This window comes from Tyto alba, unplaced genomic scaffold, assembly GCF_018691265.1.
Source record: "Tyto alba isolate M040663 unplaced genomic scaffold, T.alba_DEE_v4.0 Super-Scaffold_39, whole genome shotgun sequence".
Taxonomy (NCBI): Eukaryota; Metazoa; Chordata; class Aves; order Strigiformes; family Tytonidae; genus Tyto; species Tyto alba.
The window spans coordinates 695,449-716,698 of record NW_024881314.1 but is presented as its reverse complement, the minus strand read 5'-3'; the positions used below and the strand labels follow the sequence as shown (position 1 = coordinate 716,698).

The window sequence follows — 21,250 nt, the reverse complement described above, 5'->3', positions numbered from 1 at the left end:
GCTGGGAGGGTGATGGTCTGGGGAAGAGCAGGAACCTGCTCCGGGCGAGCCGGGACTGGGGACAATCCCTGGGGTTTGGGTGACTCGTCCAAGGCCTTTTCTGCAGCCACTTGAGAACCAGGTCCCAAGCGGGGAGAGAGAAATCACACAAGTGCCTGACTTGCAGTAGAAATGTTTGCTGCTGATTTTGGCGTGGTTTTGGGCTTTTTTTTTTTTTTTTATTATTTTTTATTTGTTTTGTTAACTTTTAGAACCCCAGAGAAAAGAAGGGGAAAAAGAAATCCCTTCCTGATGGAAGTGGCTAATAGCAGGTTATAAATGTGTCCCTGGCATGGTTCATTAGCTGCCATGACATATTGAGAGCTATGAGCGGTGTGATACCAGCAAATCAATTCAGAATTTAACCTGAAAAAGAACGAGCGGAGGTCGGATCATGCAACACATTACCAAACATATCTTCTCAGCCAAAATTGAGCAGCTCTTCTCTCCTGGTGCTCCTCCTGCCTGGTTACTGTGCAAAATAAATAAATAAACAAGTACCTGATTTACCGATGATTAATTTGCATAATTAGTGCTGTGTAAAATCACTTCACCGAGGTGCAAGGCACATGTTGCTGCAGATGTATGCGTGGACATCTTTCCAGGGTTACTCGAGCTCACCTTATTTCGTGTTTAACAGTCTCATAAGGACGTAGCATCGGCGCTGACGGGATTTCCCAGAGTCAGAAGGGGAGGCGAGAGCCCGGGGGCTGCAGGGTGAAACCCCTGCCAGCCTTTGCGTGCCCTGCCCTGCTGTTGGAGCAAATGCCCTTCCCTGCAAATATGTGCGGCAGCGGGCGGCCGCGGTCCTGGAGCCAGGAATGAGCTCAGAGCGGGCACGGACCTGCGGGCTCCGGCCAGCGCGGCTCCCGGGGAGCGGAGCGACGTGATGGCTGAATCCCGGCCATCCGGCATCCACTCGCTGTTCGCCACGGCTCTGCCCCGGGGATGCTTTGGGAAGGTGCTCGGGGCGGGCAGCTGGAGATAAGGCTTTTGCCCCTGGCTCGGGGCAGAGGCAGCGATGGGCCCTGACCCGCTGGGCCCGGGAGCGGGGAGCCGCTCGGCTGCACCCGCTGCCCTGGGTCCCTTGCTTTTTACAAGACCTGCCTTTTTTCAGGGCGGTTTCTGACGCTGAGCACTGCTAATGCTGCAGAGTCGATCACTTGGCATTGGGGAGATCCCAGCAGCAAGGCCGGCGGCGCTTCCCTCCTCGGCCCCCTGCGCCCGGGCAGGGACTGGGCTCCCAGCACGGAGCCTTCAGGCTCTTTACTCTCCCGTCCCTGCAACAGGGGAAGCAGCTGCAAAACACCCCACAGGTGAAGCGGTACCTCAAAGATGTAAATACATTTATTGCTGTAAATCGCGCCGAGCTGCGGGCAGCCCTGGTTGCATGCCCTCGCTCCTTCTCCGCCCGTAATGGATATCAGATTGTTCTACTGATCTTGGCATTGTTTTAGTAATTGACTGATGCGATGCAATGTTCACTGATTTAATAAGTTTGTTAGTATAATAGAGGTTCAGGATTTTGCTGTTAATGTGCAGTGACAATTACATTTTAGATTTGCTCATTATGTTGCATAACTTAGCTATGAAATCTATCATAAATTATATTTAAAAAAGCATTATTTCAGAGCACATTAGCATGGCTCTCCCTTCTCCTCTCGCCAGGGCTGGAGGGTGCTTTGCAGGCTGAGCGTGTTCATGACCCGGCATCCATTCAGCTCCTTGCTGGGTATTGCACGTTCCGCTTCGGGTTTTTTGGGTCAGGGCATCTGACACTTGCCAAAAAAAAAATCTGGGTCCTGCCATATCATCCCACCTTCTCCATCACAGCCAAGGACGGTGCAGGTACCTGCGGTTCTCTGGGGAAAGCTCCAGCTGGCACCGTGCCCCCCGGCAGCCCCGGGCCACCTGCGCCGGCAGGACGGGCACTGGCAGGCTGCAAACGTCCCCTTTTCGGGCAGGGTCACGAGGAGGGGGTGAGCCTCGTTCGGGCACCTCGACGTTGAGGGTCCCTGAGAGCTGGAGCCGATGTGAAGGACTCGGGGGAGCTGCCGCCTCCTTGTCTCGCGTCTCTTCCCGACACCGAACGGCGTCCGATGCCTCAGAGAGGTGATTGCTGCAGCTCCGGGACTGGCTGCTTGGCACTGTCCTTGCTGGGGCTCCGCAGAGGGACTAACGGGGACCAGACGCTCAGCCCTGGGGACTGAGGGCATCTCCAGGGACGGGGGTTTTGCTGTGCCTCCTGCTTACAGCATCTGCGTTCAGGAAAAACCCGAGACAGAGCCACAACAGGTATTGTCAGCTCTTCACTCCAGCCAACGTTATGAGATGGAAAACCTCATCATCATTAAGGATAAAAATAAAAAAGCAGCAGTAATTTAACAACTATGACTTCCTCCAAACGAAAGCCCTGAATGGCAAATAGACTGGGAAATAAGCTAAGAAAAAAAGAACAAATATTTTTTTCCAGATTACTTGTTCCCTCTGGTTCACATAACAGCCTCGCCAAAAGGCAGGGGTTTGATGACTTGTGCTATTTCCAACTGCTTCTCTTCCTTCCACTGTCGCTCTCTTGCATCCTCTGCCATTATCCTCTCTCTGCTCCTCCTCCTCTCCCGCGGCCGGGTTCAGATGCTCGCCCTCCTGGAGACCCACGGGCAGGTTCCCCTGGTGGGTTCCTCTCTCGGGGTTTCCTCTGCTCGGCTCGGGCCTTTTCCCGCTGGGCAGCGCGGGGTTGCTTAGCAATCCCCAGCATCGCCGCCTCTCCTCCGCTCCGCCGAGCGCACGCACTCCTCCCGGTTTGCGAGGCTGCACCTCCGGAGCGGGTACCAGTTTGCATTTCTAGGAACAGATGTCAACAGGGACCCGGCTCGGAGACTTGAAATGCAGAGAAAATTTTGCAGAGCTGCGCTCTCCTGTGTTCCCGGTTCCTCGTTCTCCAAATCTGCTGCCTAAAGCATCTTCAGCCTCAATGAACCGTGAGAAAGCAGCACAGCGGGGCATAGCAAGGAGCCATCCTGGCTGAGCGCTGCCTTTGTCTGGCAGATCGTGAGAACAAGGGCTGCCGCTGCTCCGTCAGGGCAGCGAGGCTCGGGCCGGTGCTTGCTGCATCCCGGAGGGCTAAAAATATACCTGTTTATCATACAAAATGGATGTTGAGATGTATGAGGTGCATTTGGCGCATTCCATAGTCCTCATTCACGGTGTGGCTCTATATAGCCCTGATGATTTTCTCTGCAGCGTTCCTCACAAGCCCTTGGGAGGAAAATAAAACTGTGTTAGGAGGGGGGAGTGGGGCCTGTTTTCAGGGGGCTGCACGTGGACTCTGCAGGACACTGATAACGCCTCATAGATGGACCCTGTGCTAAGCTCATTGTGGCTTAGAAAGACTGCAGGTACTCCAGGCATTTCTCAGGAAATAGAATTTATGGAGGTTCATCACAGTCTTAACTCTTGGGAACCACAAATAAATCATTTGAGCCAGAAAAGGGTGCTGAGCCCCATCCAGTAACACCCGCAGCTCCGAAAGGGGCGGTTTGCTGCCACGGTGCTGTGCAGCACCCCCGCGGGGTTAAGGGGGGCTCGGGCCACCCGCCCAGGCCGGGCACCAGGGACCTGCACGGCCAGGACAGCCACCGCTCGTGGCTGTTCCAGGGAGATGGCATCTCCTGCTAGCGAGCCAGGGGCAAAGGGCAGGACACCAGGACCTCTGACAGCCCCCGGTTGGCAAAGGCTGACGCTGCCGGTGTGCTCCGTGTCCAGCCGGCTTCCCGGGGGAGCAGGGAAACAGCAGGAGAACGGGAGAGAGCCGGGAATGCCAGGGGTCTGCTCTTGCGTAATGCTCAAGGAAGGACTCTTGCTCCCAGCCGCTGTGGGAATGCCCGGGGCGCTGCCCACAGGTCCTTAAATCAGATTTAAAGAGAACGAAGAGCGAAGGGCTGCGACACAGCAGGGAGCTTCAGTGAATCCGGGGTGTGCTGCAAACTGCATCCCTGGCTTTCCTGCGCTGCCTCGGTTTTCCCGACGTTGGCGGGGAGGAATGGAACCCTCCATCCTCGCTGCAGCGGGCCCGGGCATCCCACGCAGCCCACGGGCATCCTGCGCAGTGATGGGTGTCCCCCCCCCGGCCCCCTCCCGCCCACCTGCGTGTCCGATCGCACGGGAAAAGGGAGCGAAGGCCCGTGGGGCCGGTCCCTGCCCGCTCCCAGGCAGCGGCGAGCGCAGCCTCGCTGCGGGGGGTGCCCACCCACCCCCCCACCCCCCCCCCCCCCGGTAACGCGTCCGTGTTCGGGGGAGAAACAGGGAGGAAAAAACGGGCTCTTTTGTGGCTGGGAGGTGGGAGCGTGTTCGGGCTGGGAGCCGCCTCGCTGCGGGGGGGGCATCGGGCCGCGGGTGCACCCCCCCATCACCCACACCCCCCCCCCCCCCGGCTCAGGGCTCCCCTGCGGGCCCCGCCAGCCCCGCGGGGGGGGCGAGGGGCGGGGATCCCGGGCGGGGGGCGGCAGCCGCGGGGCGGGGCGGGGGCGGCCGCACGTGCCCCCCCGCGGTGCTCGGGGGCGGGCGCGTCCGTCGGTCCGTCCGTCCGTCCGTTCGTTCGTTCGTTCGTTCGTTGGCTCCGGGGGCGGTGGCGGCGCGGGCGCAGCCGTGTGCGAGGCTGCTCGGTGAGGCGAGCCCAGCCCGGGGCCGCGCCGCCTCCTCCTCCTCTTCCTCCTCCTCCTCCTCCTCTTCTTCCTCCTCCTCCTCCTCCCCCTCCTCCCGCCGCCGGGCTGCCCCGGTCGCCGCTGCTCGGGAGATGCCGCTCGGCGGGCGGGGACCCGCGGCTGCCCTGCGCTCCCCCCTCCGCCACCGCCGCCGCGGCGGGGACCTCTGAGCGCGTGAGTTACCGGGGGGGACACGGGGGGGGGGGGGAGGGAGGGCTGTGGGGAGGGAGGGGGGAAGCTCGCCCCCATCGTGCTCCGGGAACTCGGTTGGGGGGGGGACAGCGGCGAAGTTCCGCGGGGGGGATTTGGGGGGGGGGCACAGCGGGAGCCCCGGAGCGCAGCCGGGGGAAGGCTGGCGGCTGCAGGCGCGGCGGAGCGGAGCCCCCCCCAGCGCCCCCCCCCCCCCCCCCCCCCCAGCGCCGCGCAGCCGCCCCCGCTGCGCCCCGGGCCGAAGTTTCGGGCGGTGCCGGTCGGAGACCGGGACCGGGACCGGGACCGGAGCCTGCCCGGCTCCAGCGCCCCTTCGAGCTGGGGGGGGCGGCGGTCGGTTTGTCCGCGAAGGGATTCTGGCCCAACTTCTCATTAAGTTTGCGTCGTAGGTTCTTAACGGATGTCTTAATTAGGTGCTGTTGTTAACAGAAGTATTGCGCTAATTAAAATCGCACCTTCCAGGTGAAGGTAAATTGTAAGAAAAAGTTGGGTGAGGTGGAGTTTGGATTAATGGGGTGGATGAGGAGGAGGATGAGGAGGAGGAGGAGAGGCTCCCACTCGGGCTGCCGAGCCTCGGGGAGCGGGTGAAGCCATCGGGGCAGAGCTCGGCCCCGCTGCCGACGGGCCGAGCCAAGCGAGCAAGGCGGCTTCCCCTGGGTTTTTCCTCTCCTGAATTCCTGCCCATCTCCAGGAATTTCCTCGCAAGACGAGCTCGCGGTGCCGGCGTGTTCGGGGCTCGCCGCGTGGGGAGGGGCGGGTGGGGAAGGCCTCTGGGGGCCACCTGCTTCGGGGGTGTCGCGGGTGCCAGTGCAGAGCGGCGGTGTGCGTGCCGGGAGCCCCCGCAGCGTCGCGGCCAGGCACTCCGAGGAGGATGGATGAAGTAAACCAACGTGGCGCGGGGGGGTCCGGGAGCGGCCGCGCTGTCGAGGCGCTGGGCTGGAGATGCGCGGGTGCGGGCAGGAGCTGGGGGCACGGGCCCGGCCCCCCGGCTGGGGAGGCTTCGCCAACGGCTGCGTGTGCGCAGGCAGAGGGATGGGGGGGGGGGGGGGGAGAGCAGGGAAGCAGGGATTTCTCGGCTTCTCACTCCAGTAAGCATGACATTAACAACACCGGCTATTTTCGGTTGCCTTTCATGTCTGGAACTTGCTCGCTGCCTCCGCGGAAGCCTGGCCTCGGGCAGGGGGGCTCCTGCTGCCGAGGTTTCTGTCCTGGGGGGCACAGCCCGGCGCGGTTGCGGGTCGCTGTGCGCTGAGGGAGGCTGCGAGGTCGGGGAATACTTTTCTCTTTTTCCCCTGGTAATTCTGCCCGGTGTTCTCTGGGATGTCTGGGGCTCCTGGTTCGTCTTGCAGCGCTTCGGGGGTGTATTCTGCTGCCCCGGTGTTATTTGCATTCCACTGGTACCCGAAGGCTGCAGCCAGGCTGGAGGCCTTGCTGTGCTGGGTGCTGTGCAAACAGAGATGAAGCACTCTGTTCCCCACAGAGCTTCCTGGTTTCAGGCTAAAATGGTTGAGGCGTGATAAAGCCTCACAAAGCAAGAGCTATTTTTCTGGATAATAGATGGAGAAAGAGCCTGGAGTTGATAATTTTTGTGGAGGGATGATTATTGCAGCGGGCTGGGGCTGGCAGGGCTGCTCAGATCTGGCCAGTCATTGGGAACTTGTTCTTGGCTCTGGGGAGCTGTGGTGAGGCTCTGCTTGTTATTTCACAGAAAATACAGGAGGGATTTCCCTCCCCCCCCCCCCCCCCCCTCCTTTGAAGTGATCTGTGGGCTTGTTCAGCACCACAGAAAGCCTTGGCACGAGGGCACACAAACGCTCTGCCGCAGCATTAGGTAAACCTTTGCCAGGGAGGGTGAGGGCGGGCACGGCTGTGGGATCCTCTCACGGGGACATGGATCTCGCGTAGCGAGCTGAGGGGGTGGTGCCGGAGCATCAGCGAGAAGAGGTCGGGAGCCCACAGGCCAGCTGGCTGGTGAACTACTGTGGCTGTGAGCCCAACCCCAGGTACCCAAAGGTAGAGGGGACTGGGATGGGGCTGGGAACCCCCCCCAGCCCCGCTGTCGCAGTTCTTCCTCCTTCCTCCAGTTTAGGAACCGCGTGGGGATGGATGTCACAGAACGGGGGGTGCTGAAGGAGCCGTCCCCATCGGATGTCGGCGTGGGGCAGCGGGGTCGGGGCGCGAGGCTGGTGTCTCTCGGGGGCACCCCCGTGCTTGGCCGTGGGGCTGCTGCGGTGCCCATCCCGTCCCTTCCTCCTGCTCTTGGATGAGGGGGGCCTGGGCAGGCCGGGGGCTTTGGGATGTTTGCGGGTGCTCGCCCTCGCTCCGTGTGATGCTGCCTTTGGAAAACCAGCTCTTCCAGCGTCCCTCTCCCAGACCTGGCCAGTCGTGCGTACGCCGTATGTTCCCTGCTGACACGGCCCCTTTGGGACAAGGGCTGGGATTTTTCTCTCCTTCCTTTTTCAAAATAAAGGGCCTCTTTCCCAGTTGCACTTACTGCTCCATCTCCCCTCACTGAAACACGTCATCCTTAATGACCGCAGCCATGTCCCAGGCCGTGGGACGGCCGGGCAGCCCCTGCGCTGTGCTCGCCAGTGGCAGAGCCTCTCGCTGGGTGCTGGTGCTTCGCCCCCCCCGTCCTGCTCAGCAGGTCCCTTCTTGCCCACCCTGGCTGGGACGGTTGAGTTCGTTTGCCACGATGCTGGGGGGGGATCCCTGGGTCTCTGCAGCTGGTGGGGAGCGGGGCTGGAGCACACGCCGGCTGGGTTTGGGCGCTCCGGGGCGATGCGAGCGTCACCATCGGACCCGCGTCTCGAGCAGCTCATCCAGCACGGGCTGTATTTGCTCGTTCAGTGTCTGAATAAAGGTTTTTTAAGTGCGTGCATTTACTAAATTAGTTTGTCGTCACAATTTTTCAAATGGATCGGCTGACAGTAGATAAATGCCTCTGAAGGTTATTGAGTTAACAAAAGGCATGAGGGAAGTTCCTTAATTTATTTGAGTCCTCTTTTAATTTACAGTCTTATGGGGCGAGAGTACGCTGAGTGATTAGATCTTACGACTGGTTTGCTCTTTTCAAACAGCCGTGGAAGAGGAAGGGGAGGCAGTGGTGCGGTTTGAGGCTGGGCTCGGGGCTGAGCTGGAGGTGGTGCAGCCGTGACCTGCGGTGCTGGGAGCCTGGGGCGCCGCGGGCATCGCCGCCGCGCCGCCTGCGGAGCCGCTGGCACGCTCGGTTGGCGGTGTCTCCTTTTGCACAGCTGGAATAAGACCATAAAGGAGACCGAGGTGCCTTTCCTGCGGGTGGGGAGTGAGCCAGCATCTCTGCTGGGTGTGAAGGGTGACCTGCAGAGCAGCCGGCTTCAAAGGGGTCTGAAAGCCTTTTGCTCGTCGGCGGTGAATACAGTGAAGTGGAAAGGGGACGGATTTTCACGTGTGTGAGCTGACAGGCCTCCCACGTATCCTCTCAGAGCCCACGGTGACCCTCCGCTGCCCTCCCCAGCCCCTGTCCTGTTGCTGGCAGTCGGCTCTGGCCGCCCCGGGGGGGGATTTGCTGCCCCCAGGACCCCCGGGGAGCACCTGCACCCCACCAGCGAGCAGGGCAGCAGCCTGAGCCGAGAGCTCCAGCACCTTCTCCCGCTGGGATGCTGCTTCCCTGCCCGGGATGCTCGGTTGGGATGCTTGAGGCTGCCAGCAGCTGCTTTCCTCCTCTCTAACTGCTCGCCGCGCGGGCAGGGGCTGGTGTCGGTGCTGTTCCAGGGCTTTCTGCTGGAATCGTTTGAGGTATTTTGGGATCTGTGTTCTTGCAAATTAATTGACAGGCTGAGATACCAGATGAGGAAGCAAAATTTTCTCCTCTGTTATTTCATTAGCTATTGAGATGAAATATTTATTTTTTTAAAACTTTATTTTTAATAAACCAATCTAAAGCTAGCTTTCTCCTTTGCTCAGCTTGCACTTGGATGATCCAGGCATCATTGTGTCTTCCAGATTAAACAAGATTGAATTTCTAATGGGTAGAAATGAGCACACGAGTGTGGGATCTCTTTTCATGTTTCCTTATCCAGCGTGTCGTGTCCTGCTCACTCCATGCCGTGGGTCACCCCGCCAGCAGCTCGGGCCTGTCCCAGGCTTTGCTGGGCCCCCTTGGTCCTGTTCCCTCCCCTCTCGGCCCCAGACCAGGGGCGTCCCTTGGCAGCACGGGGCGGTCTGTGCAATTTTAAACTCCTCTGCATGTCACCCCCTTCCCCAAGCCCCCACACCCCAGTACCACCAGCTCCGCTGGCCAACGCTCCCTTTCAGGCTGGGTTTTCCCTCTGTGGCTCTTGCCGTGTTCCTCTGGGCGCCGTGGCAGAAGAGCTGTCACGTTATTTACAGCTGCGGGACAGAGCCGTGCCGCCGGCTCTGCGGGGCGATCGCTGGGCCGGGGGGGACCCTGGCCTGGGCAGCCCGGCAGCGCCATCACTGTGTGATGCTCAGATTTTTTTTCTCATTTATTTTTTTGGTTTCATTGCTCAGAAGCTGAAGCTGTTTCTGCTCCTGTGAGCTCCCCGGACAGGGAGCAGCTCTGGTGCTCAGTTCCTGGTCGCACGGGGGGGCAGGGGGCAGCGAGGACGGATCCTGCAGCGGCAGGGAGGGGGGTCTGAAGGGTTTTGTTGCTGGGAAAAGCGGTTTCTCCCAGCGTTCTGCTGTTGCTTTTCCCAGGCACCAAAGGAACCGTGTGCTCGTGGGGACCCTGCCAGGCTGCCGGCGCCCTCGCTGCGGGGATGCGTTTCTACCCGGGAAAATAAAAAAAATGCTCTTTTGTGATGCTGGCTGGCGCTGCCGAGGGGGAGGCGAGATGCTGCCCAGAGCCCCCAGGCCCGGGCGGGGGTGGCGGCTGCCGGCCCCAGCCCTTCCCACCTCGCTGGCCGTGCCCGGTGCCCTCCCGGTGCCCAGCTCTGCCCAGGCAGGAGGTGGGTGAAAAGGAGGTTGAAATACAGAAGAGGACCTGGACTGTCCGGGGGTTGAGTGGCATCGCTGGCGCTCCCTTTGGGCAGTCTCATGGATTCGGGATTTCCTGAAACGGGGAACGCGGGCGATGGCCTGAGCTCTGTAATCTGCTAAAGTCGTCTCAAGGAGTCGGCGAGCAGGGCGTGTGCGCGGCCGGTGCTTAGAGAAAATGGGATTATTGAACCAGGGGAAGTCACTGCAGCTAGAATTTATGGAAGTGATAAAACAACTTTTGACAACAGGCTCACCTCCTCCACAGCTGGGAGAGAATATTTTCCTCTTGTCGGATCGATAAACAATTAATTCTAAAGAAGGGAGCTGGAGAAAAAGGGAGAGTTTTCCAGATTTCTAAACTCTTAATCAAGCTCTGAGTAAAACACAGCTGTGAGAATCTGAGACCTAGTGATAAAATCTTGACCTTGGTAACTAGTTCCTCAATTCCTGGACCGCAGATGATATTTCCTTTGCTGAATAAATCCACTTGTAAACATAGAAATTGTTCCTAGATATTTGTGCTTTCAATGTGCTTAATGTGGTTTTACTTAATAATCTGCTTCAAAATGCTGACTTTCCCCCCACATTTTAATTGAATTCTAATTTCCATTCAGAATCAGCTTAAATTAAATGAGTTTAAAAACAGAGTAAATACTACATATAATTCACTTAGTCTTAACATAAGCTGTGAAAATAAAGAATCCAAATAACTGTTTAAACCTGCATGCGGTGCGTCCTTCTCATTAGCAGAAGACCCGGCATCCTTTTGTTCCACGTGACGTCTTTGCGAATTGGCCCGTAACACAGAAAAATTAATTTTGAGCCAGTGGCCGGGGTCGAGATGGAAACACGGGGAGCTGTCGGTGCCGTTCGGGGCTCAGATTGTGCGGCGGCAGGAGGGGAGGGTGACGACGATGATGATGATGGCAGCGATGCCCCATGGCTGTGGGCTGGGGAGGTGCCAGCTCCCCGGGAGCGCTGGCAAACCCCGGGGCTCTGGCAGATCCTGGGCTGCTGCTGCCACTGATGGGATCTGTGGGCTTTAATGAAACTTCCCCAAACGGCGCCGGGGTCCGCAATGCCTGCCGGGCCCGGCGCTGCCGGGTCATGGGTACGACTGAGTGTGGTCTGTTTGCAGGCTGGGAGGGTTCAGGGGTTACTGGGGTTGTCCGAGAGTCTGTTTTGCACAAAAACAGGCTCAGAGGCGTCTCACCCCTCGTGCTTTGCTTTCTGGGCAGCGAAGGCATCTCTGCTGTAGCGCTGCAGCAGGCATCAAGCTGCTGGCAGAGCTGGGGACAAACGCAGCTTTGCGCTGCTTTCTGGGCCCTGGCGAGGTGGCCCCCAAGGCTGGGGTGTCCCAGCCCTGGTGCTGGGGCCCCTCTCTGGCAGGCGCAGGGTGGGGGGGGGCCCTGCAGCCGCCGGTGCTCAGCACGGAGAGGCGGTGGGTGCTGCTGGAGACGGTCGCCCTGCGCCAAGGGGCTCTGCGGGCACCCGAGTAACCGCCCGGAGCCGCCCCGCAGCCGGGTGCCCGGGATGCTCCCGCTGTGCCCCGCAGGCAGAGGAGGTGCCGGGGGCTCTCCCCGTGCCCCCTGCGCGAGAGCGGGGCTGGGGGTGCAGCCGCAGGAGCCCCCCGAGCCGCGAGCAGGCAGAGCTGGACGGGAGGGCTCTGGCAGGCAGATCCGCCTGGGAAGGTGCCTCATGGAATATGCAGATCCTGGTATGGAGAGGGGCCTGAATAATTAGACGCATAGCCAGATTTTTTTAAATAAAGCTATCTACAGTATATTGCAGAAGTAATTAGGAATCCTGAGCTGGCTGTATCTCGATCTTTATAGCAACATAGCTGATAAAGCATGATTCAGGGACCTCGTTATCTTTTTTTAAAGAAGTTTTTATTTAACTTCCGTGAAGTTGCCATGGTTACTCCTGTGCATGGCTTCCCTGCCTCTCTTGCCTTAAGTGCAGCTGCTAGCGTTGAGAATTAAAACATCTACATTTGGAGCAGCCCCGGCCTCCCCCCGCCGTAATCCCGGCTGTGCTCTTGTGGGGGGAGAGGCTGCGGTTCAGGAGCCTCATCCCTTGCCGACCCTGAAAAAGGCATTTTCAGCTCCTGTGCTTGAGCTATTTGCCTTAGGAAGGCCCTGCCTATCCCCTGCTAAATAAACAACCCAGCGGGAGGAATTGGGAGGGTGGATTTGGGTCCCCGTCGGCGTGGGAAAGACACTCGTGCTTCGTGGCCTGGGTGCCTCTGCGCGCCGCGCCTCGCGTGGCCGGGGCTCAACGGCCCCATCCGCATCGCCGACCCCCGAAACCCGGGCTGGGGCTTGGGCTGCTTCTCGGGGGGGCAGAGGACACCCCGCTGCTGGCAGAGCTGCTCCCTCCTGCCGCGGTGCCGCAGCTGCGTGGGGGCTGCTCGGGGAGGGGGGGGATCTCCTTTGATCCTGGTGTTGGCAGGTAGGATGCTCTGTACCCGGACTGAAGGGTGGGTGCGGGGGGTCCTGGGGTCTGCGGAGCCCCTGCCTTCCCCTCCCCTGCTTTTGGAGTCTCCTGCGTGGGGGTGGGCTGCGGGGTTTGGCTGCTTCCAGGGGCACAGTGTGGAGGACACTCGTGGCTTTGCGCGGGTGTGTCTGTGGGGACCCCAAATCAGGGCGGCTGTGCCACGGTGGCCTCGCCACTGCAGGTGGCCTCCGGCCTCTCCTTTGTTTTCTGGGCATCCCCCGTGGTCCTGGCAGCCTCGTGGGTGGGTGTCGTGGGATGCTGCAGCACCTGTAGCCTGTGATGTGCAGGAGCACCCTTGCAGCCACCCCCGAAGCAGACTGGGGACCAGGGACACGCTGGTTGGGCACATCTCTTGTGCCACTGTGGTCCCCCCCCATCACTGCCGGCCCCCCCCATCACTGCCACCAGCCCCCCTGGGCTGCGGTAGGGTTTTCCCGGGGACGAGGGCTGCTCTGCCATGGTGACAGAGATGAAGTGGCTCGCCAGCCCACGGGATTCCTGGGCTGTGCCGCGGGTGCGCGCGGTTCCGCATTGGCACAGCCTGGGATGTTCCCTGCTGCGTGACACAGGGCTCCCGTGGGCGTGCGGGGGGGCGCTGGGGCTACCTGCCCGGCCCCCAGTGGGAGTGGGGAGGTGGTGGGAGGCACTGGGAGCGAGGACCAGTGCCCCAGAGTCCCGGCTTGCTCTGCCTTTTGGCTAAATAGGGCCTCGTTGTCCGGGAGCCGCCGGAGGCCCGGGCATTGATGAGCCCTTTCCCAGTGCTGCGCCGGGAGGCCGCGGATGCAGGCGCAGGGAGCTGAGGTGGGGCATGAGATCAGCCCGTTTCCATGGCAATGGCCGTGACATAAGACACTGACAGGAGATGTTTTGAGATAACATGCCTTGAGCCATGCAAACCCAAGAAGTTGGGGAGCCGAGGCAGCAGCAGCCGCCCCCAAGTAGCCCAGGGGCTGGGCGCTGGGAGGGATGCTGGAGGGTGGGGAGCCTCCAGGAGGGGAAAAATCCATATTGGAGCAGTTGTTTGATGGGAAGGAGAAGCTGTGCCGCGTGCTCCTGCCAGCGAAGGGCTTTGATTTCTGCTGGCAGGGGCATTCGGGTCTCGCGGGTGCTTGGCGCTGCCGCTCCGATCCGCTGCGCCGCTTCCCGTCCCCGCGGTGCCGGCCAGGTAACGAGGAGCCCTGCGCCGGGCCGGCGGTAGCGGCCATCTGTCCAGGGCAGGCCTGAACTCTGTCCTCATTCTGTCTGTCAAAGTTTTGTCAAGCTTCCCCTCCTGCTCCTCTCGGCATTTTTAAGCAGCGGAGGGTGGGAGGGTGTGTGGGAGGTGAAGCCGCACCAGAAATAATTCTGCGCGTTCGGGGGTGCGAGCGGCGCTGCGGGAAGGCACCTCTCCCCGGCAGCCCCGCTGCTGGCCCGCCGGCTGTTTGCCTGGTTCAAAAAGTCCCCTGGATGAAGTGAGCAGCTTTTATTTGTTTGTCTCCCCTTTCTTCCTCCTCTCCCCGCCCCGCTTTCTTTATTTCTCTTTTCCCTTCTCCGTTTTCCTTCCTGATGAAAGATTTTCTTGCAGTGTCAAGGCAATGTGACCTGGTTCCGTAATAAAGAGGAGGCTTATTAGAATTAAAGCCCAACAGTGTTAAAAAAGCAATCTTTGCAAGATTGAGGCCATGAGGGAATTGTAAATTCTCAGCAAAGACCTCATTTAAAGACCAGGATGAAAACACACGCGCGCGCGCACCGAAGCCCTGCACCACGAGGGGACGTCTGGTTTTGAGGAGAATTTGGGGTGGGCGAGGGAGCAGAGCGGCGCTGGGCTCCTCTTGGATCTGCCTGGGATCCTCCCGCTGGGTGGGCGCGTTCGTGGCCGCGCTGGCTCCTTGGCCGGGGCGGCTCTGTGGATATCCCTTGGGTTTGGGTTTGTTTTCCTTGTTCCTCCGGGGACACCCTTCCCGCTGTCCCCCCCCCCGCATCCCTGCTCATCCCCCCCCCCCGGCGCGGCTGCCCACCCACGGCGGCGGTGGGAGCGGTGACAGCCGGCGCTGGGCGTGCAGCCGGTGCGCCGGGCTGCCCAGGCTCCCCCGGTGACTCCCCGGCTCCGGGCGAGCCCTGGGGGCTGCGGGGCTCCTCCGGCTGCTCCTCACAGAAATTTCCCTGGGGGTGTGATGGGTGCTGGGTGGGTGCCAGAGCCGGGCTGGGGTGTCCCTCCCTGGGGTGAGGCGGGCCTGCTCTGCGGACCCCCCTGCCCCGGCGCTTGCGGTGGGTGCTGTCTGCCAGGGGTGCTCCCCACTCGTGGTGGCTCGCGGGGCTCCGCAGGGCGGACTGGTGCCTGTGGCTGTGGCTTTGGCCTCACCCTGCGCGGAGCGCGTTGCCCTCCCGCCTGCCCCTTCAGGAGCGCAGATGGGACTTTTTGAGGAGCTGCCGGGCACGTTGCGGTGCCTGGGGAGACGGGCTGTGGCAGGGGGCCGGTGAAGTGACCCCGCTGCCCCCCAGCAGCTCCCCTCTCCTCCTCCTCCTCCTCCTCCTGCTGTTTTTTTCTCGGGGGCTGCCGCTGCGTTCCCGCAGGGAGCGAGTGTGGAGCAAGCGGAGGAGCTGTCAGAAAGGCCCCTGAGCTCCCGCTGTCTGCAGAGCGGCAGCCCCTGCCATTCCCCACGGTGGTCTGTTGTCATGATTTGCTGTTATCTGTCTAATTAGAAAGTAAGCTCTCCTGGCAGGGAGCTCGGCCGCTTCCCTGGCTCTAAGTGCCGCGCACACCCGTGGTGCGGTAGAAGCGAGGGTATCTGAAGCAGCAGAAGGGAGGGCTGACCCATGAGTGCTCATCCTCTCTCCTGCCTGAGGTCGGGGCTGTGGGAGCCCACGCTGCCCGGCCGAGGGGAGGGGGCTGTTGGGGGCTGGGGGACACCCAGGCTCCTGCTCAGCGGTGCCTGAGGTCTGCGAGGGGCTCTGGGTGACTGGGATGCTCCGTGTTTCTGAGCTGGGACAGATGTGGAGCCCGGTGGTCTGTGCACGGTGCTGCTGGGGAAAGAGCTGCCACCTCCTGGGGATTTGTGTCCCGGTGCCTGTGGCCAAGGCTCCCCCCCGGCGAGCCCCGCTGCTCGGGCAGCTGAGGAGGGACAAACACAACGTGTGCCAGCGGATCCTGCCAGGTGACGGGACAGCCGAGGGCCTCTCTCCCAGGTCCCGCTCGAGCGCGGGGGAAAATACGGGGCGGTTAAGCTGGGGAGGCTGCGCTGCGTTCCCATGGCACGTGCTGCCCAGATCAGCTGTAGCCTTTGCTGTCGCTGCTGCTCCTGGATATTTCTAGCGAGCCAGAGCTGTGCCTGCTGTGCCCCCGGGCAGTGGGGGCTGCCGCCCCAGCCGGGGGGGCCCTGGGTCGCATCAGTGCTGCGTGGGGGGAGCGTGTCCCCGGGGTGCCGTGTCGCTGCTCTGCTGCTGCCGGAGCAGAAAAATGGGGTCTGGAGCCCGAGGTGTGCGTGGGCGCAGCGGTGCCGCTCGCCAGGCCCACGCTGGCGTCCCGTGGGGCCGGGTCCTGCTGTGGGGCCGGGTCCTGCTGTGGGGCCGGGTCCTGCTGTGGGGCCGGTGCAGGTGCTCTGGCCCACTCCAGGAGGAGCAGGGCAGCTGGGCGCTGAGCTCTGAGGTCTCTGGCCCGGCTGTTGGAAACTGAAAGCTCCTCGTGGGCGCTGCTGGGCATTGCGGGGAAGGTGCACGGCTGCAGCCACGGGCGGGATCTCTGCAGAGCGCGCGCAGTTGCAAGGGCTTTGCTCTTCCCTGCAACGACGTGCTCGGCTGCGGGTTGGTGAGGAGACTCTTGCTGCAGCCTCCGAAGCCTGGAGATGCTCTTCTGCTCCTGTGCTTGCTCCGTGCTGGGGGAGCCGCAGGGTCGGGGGATGCTTTTGACCGTGGCCCGGATCAGAGTTTGGGGGCTTCTGTTTCCTGCCGCTTTCCCCCTTGTGCAAAGCGGTGATGGTCTCGTATGTGTCTGGAGTTGCATTTCCCCTGAGACGTGGCTTAGATTTTGGGGTGAATGGTGGGATTTGGGGGGGGTCCTGGTCCTCTCCCATCCTCTGGATCTGCTGCAGAGACCCTGAGGAGCAGCTGGGGGGGTTGCAGAGGGGCTTCTTCCCAAAGGGGCCTGGGCAGACCCCTGCCCTGCTGCCTGGGGCCGCAGGAAGGCCAGGCGGGTGCTGCCACATCTCTCTATCGTGCTGCTAATTTAATGTCTTGTCTAGGAGCCTTCCACTTCAGGATAAATGGCCTTTCTGTCCAGAGCCTGTGCAACTAACTCTGACGTTTTGCTACTGAGTGGACGTGGGCTGGGGAGAGTCGGGTATTGAACTGGGTGATAGGCAAGAGAAGCAATCTCTGGGAGGCCATCAATTTGGGTTAAGCTTGGTGGACTGGGATGTGGGGTAATCACCATCCTTCATTTCGGAGAGGTAAGAAACAAGTCAGCTTCTTTATGGATCGTTATAACTGCAGCAGGAATCGCTCCCACCCTGGCCATGGGCACGCATCCCCACCGGGCCAGAGGCGGTGGAGGAGGGTGTAAAGCCGAAGGGGTGAGCCGGCTGTGGCAGAGGGCTCCGGGGCAAACGTGGCGTTGGAGCTGCGAGCCGGGCTCCGGGCTTGCTGCAGAGCTCGACGCTTCCGCCGCTTCCCGTCCCGGGTGGGACCAGCCTGCCCGGGGCGCCGGCTCCCCGCTCCCGCCCGCGGCTGCAGGGTGCTGGAGCTGGTTGGGGCGAGGTGGGCGGCGGGTGCCTGGGCTGGTGGGGGTCAATGGGGGAGCAAAGCCCCCTGCACCCCAGGAAACCTGGGTCCAGACCTGGCTGGGACCTGGGGGAAGCCTTGACTGGGCTTGGATGTTGGAGCTGCTCTTTGGCCAGAGCTCAGCATCCGTCTCCAGTAACAGCACCGTGGCGGGGGGGGGGGGGTCCTGCCACGGCTGGGTGGGGGGACCAGCTGCTGCCTCGCTTTGCAGCATCCCCCCTCCTTTGCAGCATCCCCCCTCCTTTGCAGCATCCCCCCTCCTTTGCAGCATCCCCCCCCGCTTTGCAGCATCCCCCCCCGCTTTGCAGCATCCCCCCCCGCTTTGCAGCATCCCCCCCCGCTTTGCAGCATCCCCCCCCCTTTGCAGCATCCCCCCCCTTTGCAGCATCTCCCCCCCCTTGCAGCATTCCCTCCCCCTTATCAGCATTCCCCCCCCCTTTGCAGAATCACCCCCCCCCTTTGCAGAATCACCCCCCCTCTTTGCAGAATCACCCCCCACTTTGCAGCATCCCCCCCCTTTGCAGCATCCCCCCCCACTTTGCAGCCCCGCGACGGCAGGAGGTGCAGAGCATCCCCCCAGGCACCCTCGTCGCGCCGCCCGCGCGCAGCCAGCGAGAAGAGGCTCAGCCCGGCGAGCGGGGGGCGAGGGGGAGGGATGAGATGGAAATGGGGCAGCGTGCTGAGGCGGGGGAGCGCGGCTGCGAAGCCTGAACCAGCTGAGCTGAGCTGGTGGGGCTGGTGCAGCTGGTATGCTGCCCGCACGCTGCCCGCACGCTGCCCGCGGCCGCGCTGGGGAGATGCTCACGGGCTGGTGGGGAGGAGAAATCCGTTTTGGACCCGCCAAGCGGAAGGCCTCTCTTCCCTTTTGTTTGTACTTTTTTTTTTTTTTTTTTTTTTTTTTTAATATCTGAGTGCTTCATTTTCCAGAAGCTGTCATTTTACATAAACCTCTCAGCGAGGTACATCCATTCCTTCTGCCAAAATCTCCATATCAAACACTTGTAACATGCCGCTGAACTGACAGCCCCGACTATACACGCTCCGCGGCTGTACGGAGGGATGCTGCGTCGGTGAAGGATATAAATACACGCGTCGAGCTGACACGCAGCGCGCCGGCTCTCCAGCTCGCTCCCCCCTGCTCTCTTGCTGCCCAGTTAAAATTTATCTGCAGCCTCGGCCCAGGCGCCCGCGGCCCCTCCCGGCAGCAGCACCCCACCCGCCCGGCCCCAGCGGGGGGGTGCGGGGTGGGCGCCTGGCACGTCACCCTGCAGCGGGCGCGGGGCTGGGGTGCTGCAGGGTGCAGCGTGGGAGGCGGGACACCCCCCCCCCCCCCCCCCCAGGCAGCGAGGTCTGCGGCTGTGTGCGTGGGAAGCCCTGCTCCCCTGCTGCCCCCCAGGACTTTGCTGGGGCTGAGCGCTGGCTGCAGGGGCCTTCCTGCTGCCTGGGTGGTGGGGTGCAGGCGGGGTGCTCATGGGGTGCTCCTGGCGAGGGGCTGAGGTGCTTGTGCTGAGGGGAGGGGGCCGGGGCACCGGCAGCGAGGAAACGGTGCTTACCGTGCTGAGTGGAGAGGGCTGCTCCATCCCTGCAAAGCACATAAGTTTGACTTTTTTTTTTTTTTAAAAAAAAAAAGGGGAGCTGGTGCAAAAGCACCCCGGGAGCCAGGCAGCCCTGCCCGGGGCTGGTAACGTGCCTGCAGCCCCCGTGGGGTCGGGAGCCCGGGAGCAGGCAGCACCCTGAGCTCCCTGGGAATCCTCTTCCAGCTGGGATGCGGCCGTCGGCGCCTCCTGCTCGGGGACGTGGCCTGTTTCCCCCCCCCACGGCTCAGCCGCTGCTTGTCTGCCCTGAGCCCCCCCTCTTCGGGGAGCAGCAGCTCCGCTGTGGTCAGGGTGCTGGGGCGAGCCCCGCGATGCTGCGGCCCCAGGGGCACCCATGGTGCTGGAGGTTCAGCAGCAGTGGGGCTGCTTGGCTTGAAACTCTCTTTTTGCCTCAAATCCCATTTTAATGGGAATATGGGGACAGAGAGAGTTAAGCAATCCAACTGCTTTCTCTTCAAAGAAAATTCTTTTCTTCTGGATGAAATTCAAATCCAACCCCAAATCTCTGTTTCTTTGCAAAGGAGAGAAGGAAGGAAATGCAAACTACACTCCCCACCCCCCCGAGTCTATCAGTCTTGCAGCTGATGAGCAGAACCATTCCTGCTCTTCCTGGGATTCCCTCCCTCCTCTTCGGAAAGACGTCGCCGTCGTTGCTGCCGGGCTGGCGATGAGCTCCGCTCGGCTCTTCCCCGGGATGAGACGTGGTTAGCCGGGCAGGCAGCGGGGTGCGGGAGCAGGCTGCGGGGGAGTGGGCTCTGCTCGAGGGCCGAGAGCTCCCGCGGTCCTTCACCCCCGCCCCAGGGTCACCTTCTGCACGCGGACAGGCTGCGGGAGGGTTGGGGCGAGCTCCCCCCGTGCTGCTGCTGTTGCTGGTGGCTCGGTCCTTCCTCCGACCCTGCTGCTGGCGCAAACTGGGAGCAGAACCCCGCGGGCTGTGAGGCTCGCTGGGGCTCCGTGGGCTCAGCTCCCGTGGCCGTGTCGCTCCGCCGGCCCTTCCCTTCCCAGCGGAGCGTGGCCGGGCACGCCGGCCCGTGGCCTGGGCTCCTGCCGGCAGAGCACGTACCCCGCTGGCAAAGCTGTGCTTGGCAGTTTCCGCTGCTCTTACAGGCAGCAACTCTGACGTGGGAAATAGGAGTGCTTTTTTTTTTTTTTTTAATTTAATGCCATTAAAATGGTTTTTAATTGAATTCATTTCTGCAAGTTCAATGATAAATTTTTAAGCACCTCAACTTGGAGAGATGGGTCAGTACTCGGCTCCTCCGCTTTTTGTGCGCGAGAAGCTCCAGGACCTGAAATGCTTCTGAGCTGCTGCTGTCTCCGTCCTCAGAAATCCTCGGAGGGCTCTGCCCCCCAGCTAAGGGGAAGCTTGGTGCGCGTGTGTGTGCCCCCAAAGCTCCCGTTGCCCCCCAGTCTGCTGCCTGGGCTGGTGCTGCTGGGGGGCGTGGGGGTGCTCTGTGTCGGGTCTCTGGAGACCCAGGCTTGGCTGGGGTGGTCAGTGGGGGTTTGCGCTGGGTCCCCCCCGGGGAAGGTGCGTGGGGGCTGATGCGGGGGTGGCTGTACGTCACGGTGCCCAGGCTCTGCCTTGCGCCTGTGGCTCCTTCCAGCCGGGATAAATGAGTTTTCCCGAGGGTCCATGTGTGACCTGCCAGCGCCGTAGGCTCGGGCCCCTGGGGGGGAGCAGCCCTCCCCGGGCTGGGGAGCCACGGGGGGGCGAGGGCAGCGGCAGAGTGGGCTGTGATGGTGGCAGAGGGGCACAGACCCCGCGTCCCCAAACCGCTCTTTTTAAAGGAGGGAAGCGCGCCTGGCCGGCGATGCTCCCGGGATGCACCGGCGGTTGTGCCGTCCTCGGGGGGCTGTTGCGCCCACTGGGTGCCCACTGTGGGCCCAGGACAGGCCCTGTGGCTGAGGGCTGGGATTCCCTTTTCTCACGCCGGGGGGGACCCATCCAGGTTTGGTCCCTGGCTCCAGTGCCAGGCTCAGCCCAAGGGGAGAGGTGACCTTCATCCCAGCGCCAGGAGCGGGCCCGGAGCTGGGCGGGCGCACGGCTGGACCCTCCCCAGGCTGATGTACGGGGCCGTGGGGAAGGCCCCACCGTGAAACTGGAGGGGGCTGCTGCTGGGAAGGGGCTCCCCTGGAAGGAGCGGGTCCGGCTCTGTGCCTGTTGCCGGTGGCTGGCCCGGTGCCGCTCCGCTGGTGGGGAAATTCCCGGTTTCTGGTTTCCTGGGCAGGGCTGGCTGGGCTGTGCCGGCCGAGGGGGCGATGGTTTGGGGTGGGGCCCTTTGGCCCGTGGGGCAGGGACCCCTCGGCTGTCAGAGCCCCGCGGGTGCTGTAGGTCTGGAGAGGTTTGGCTGAGAGATGAGCACCGGACCCCAGAGCCCCTCCTGGCCGTCGCTCCCCCTTCCCTCCCCTCTCCTGGCCGCTGCGGTGCCCGGGCTGGCTGTCGGGACGTGCAGCGGGCGGCTGTGC

General features: G+C 62.0%; 1 protein-coding gene across 8 annotated transcripts in view; it reads left to right on the top strand.

Annotated features, from left to right (window-relative positions):
- Positions 1 to 21,250, top strand: part of RBFOX3 (RNA binding fox-1 homolog 3) — a 178,855-nt gene that overhangs the window by 37,052 nt on the left and 120,553 nt on the right. For 6 of the 8 annotated variants that reach the window (XM_042802439.1, XM_042802442.1, XM_042802443.1 and 3 more), the window contains exon 1: positions 4,597 to 4,916. The exons of the other annotated variants lie outside the window; for them this stretch is intronic. The gene's annotated coding sequence lies outside the window, so the exon portion shown is untranslated. Of the gene's footprint in view, positions 1 to 4,596; positions 4,917 to 21,250 lie in introns of those variants that run through there. 8 annotated transcript variants of the gene reach the window in all.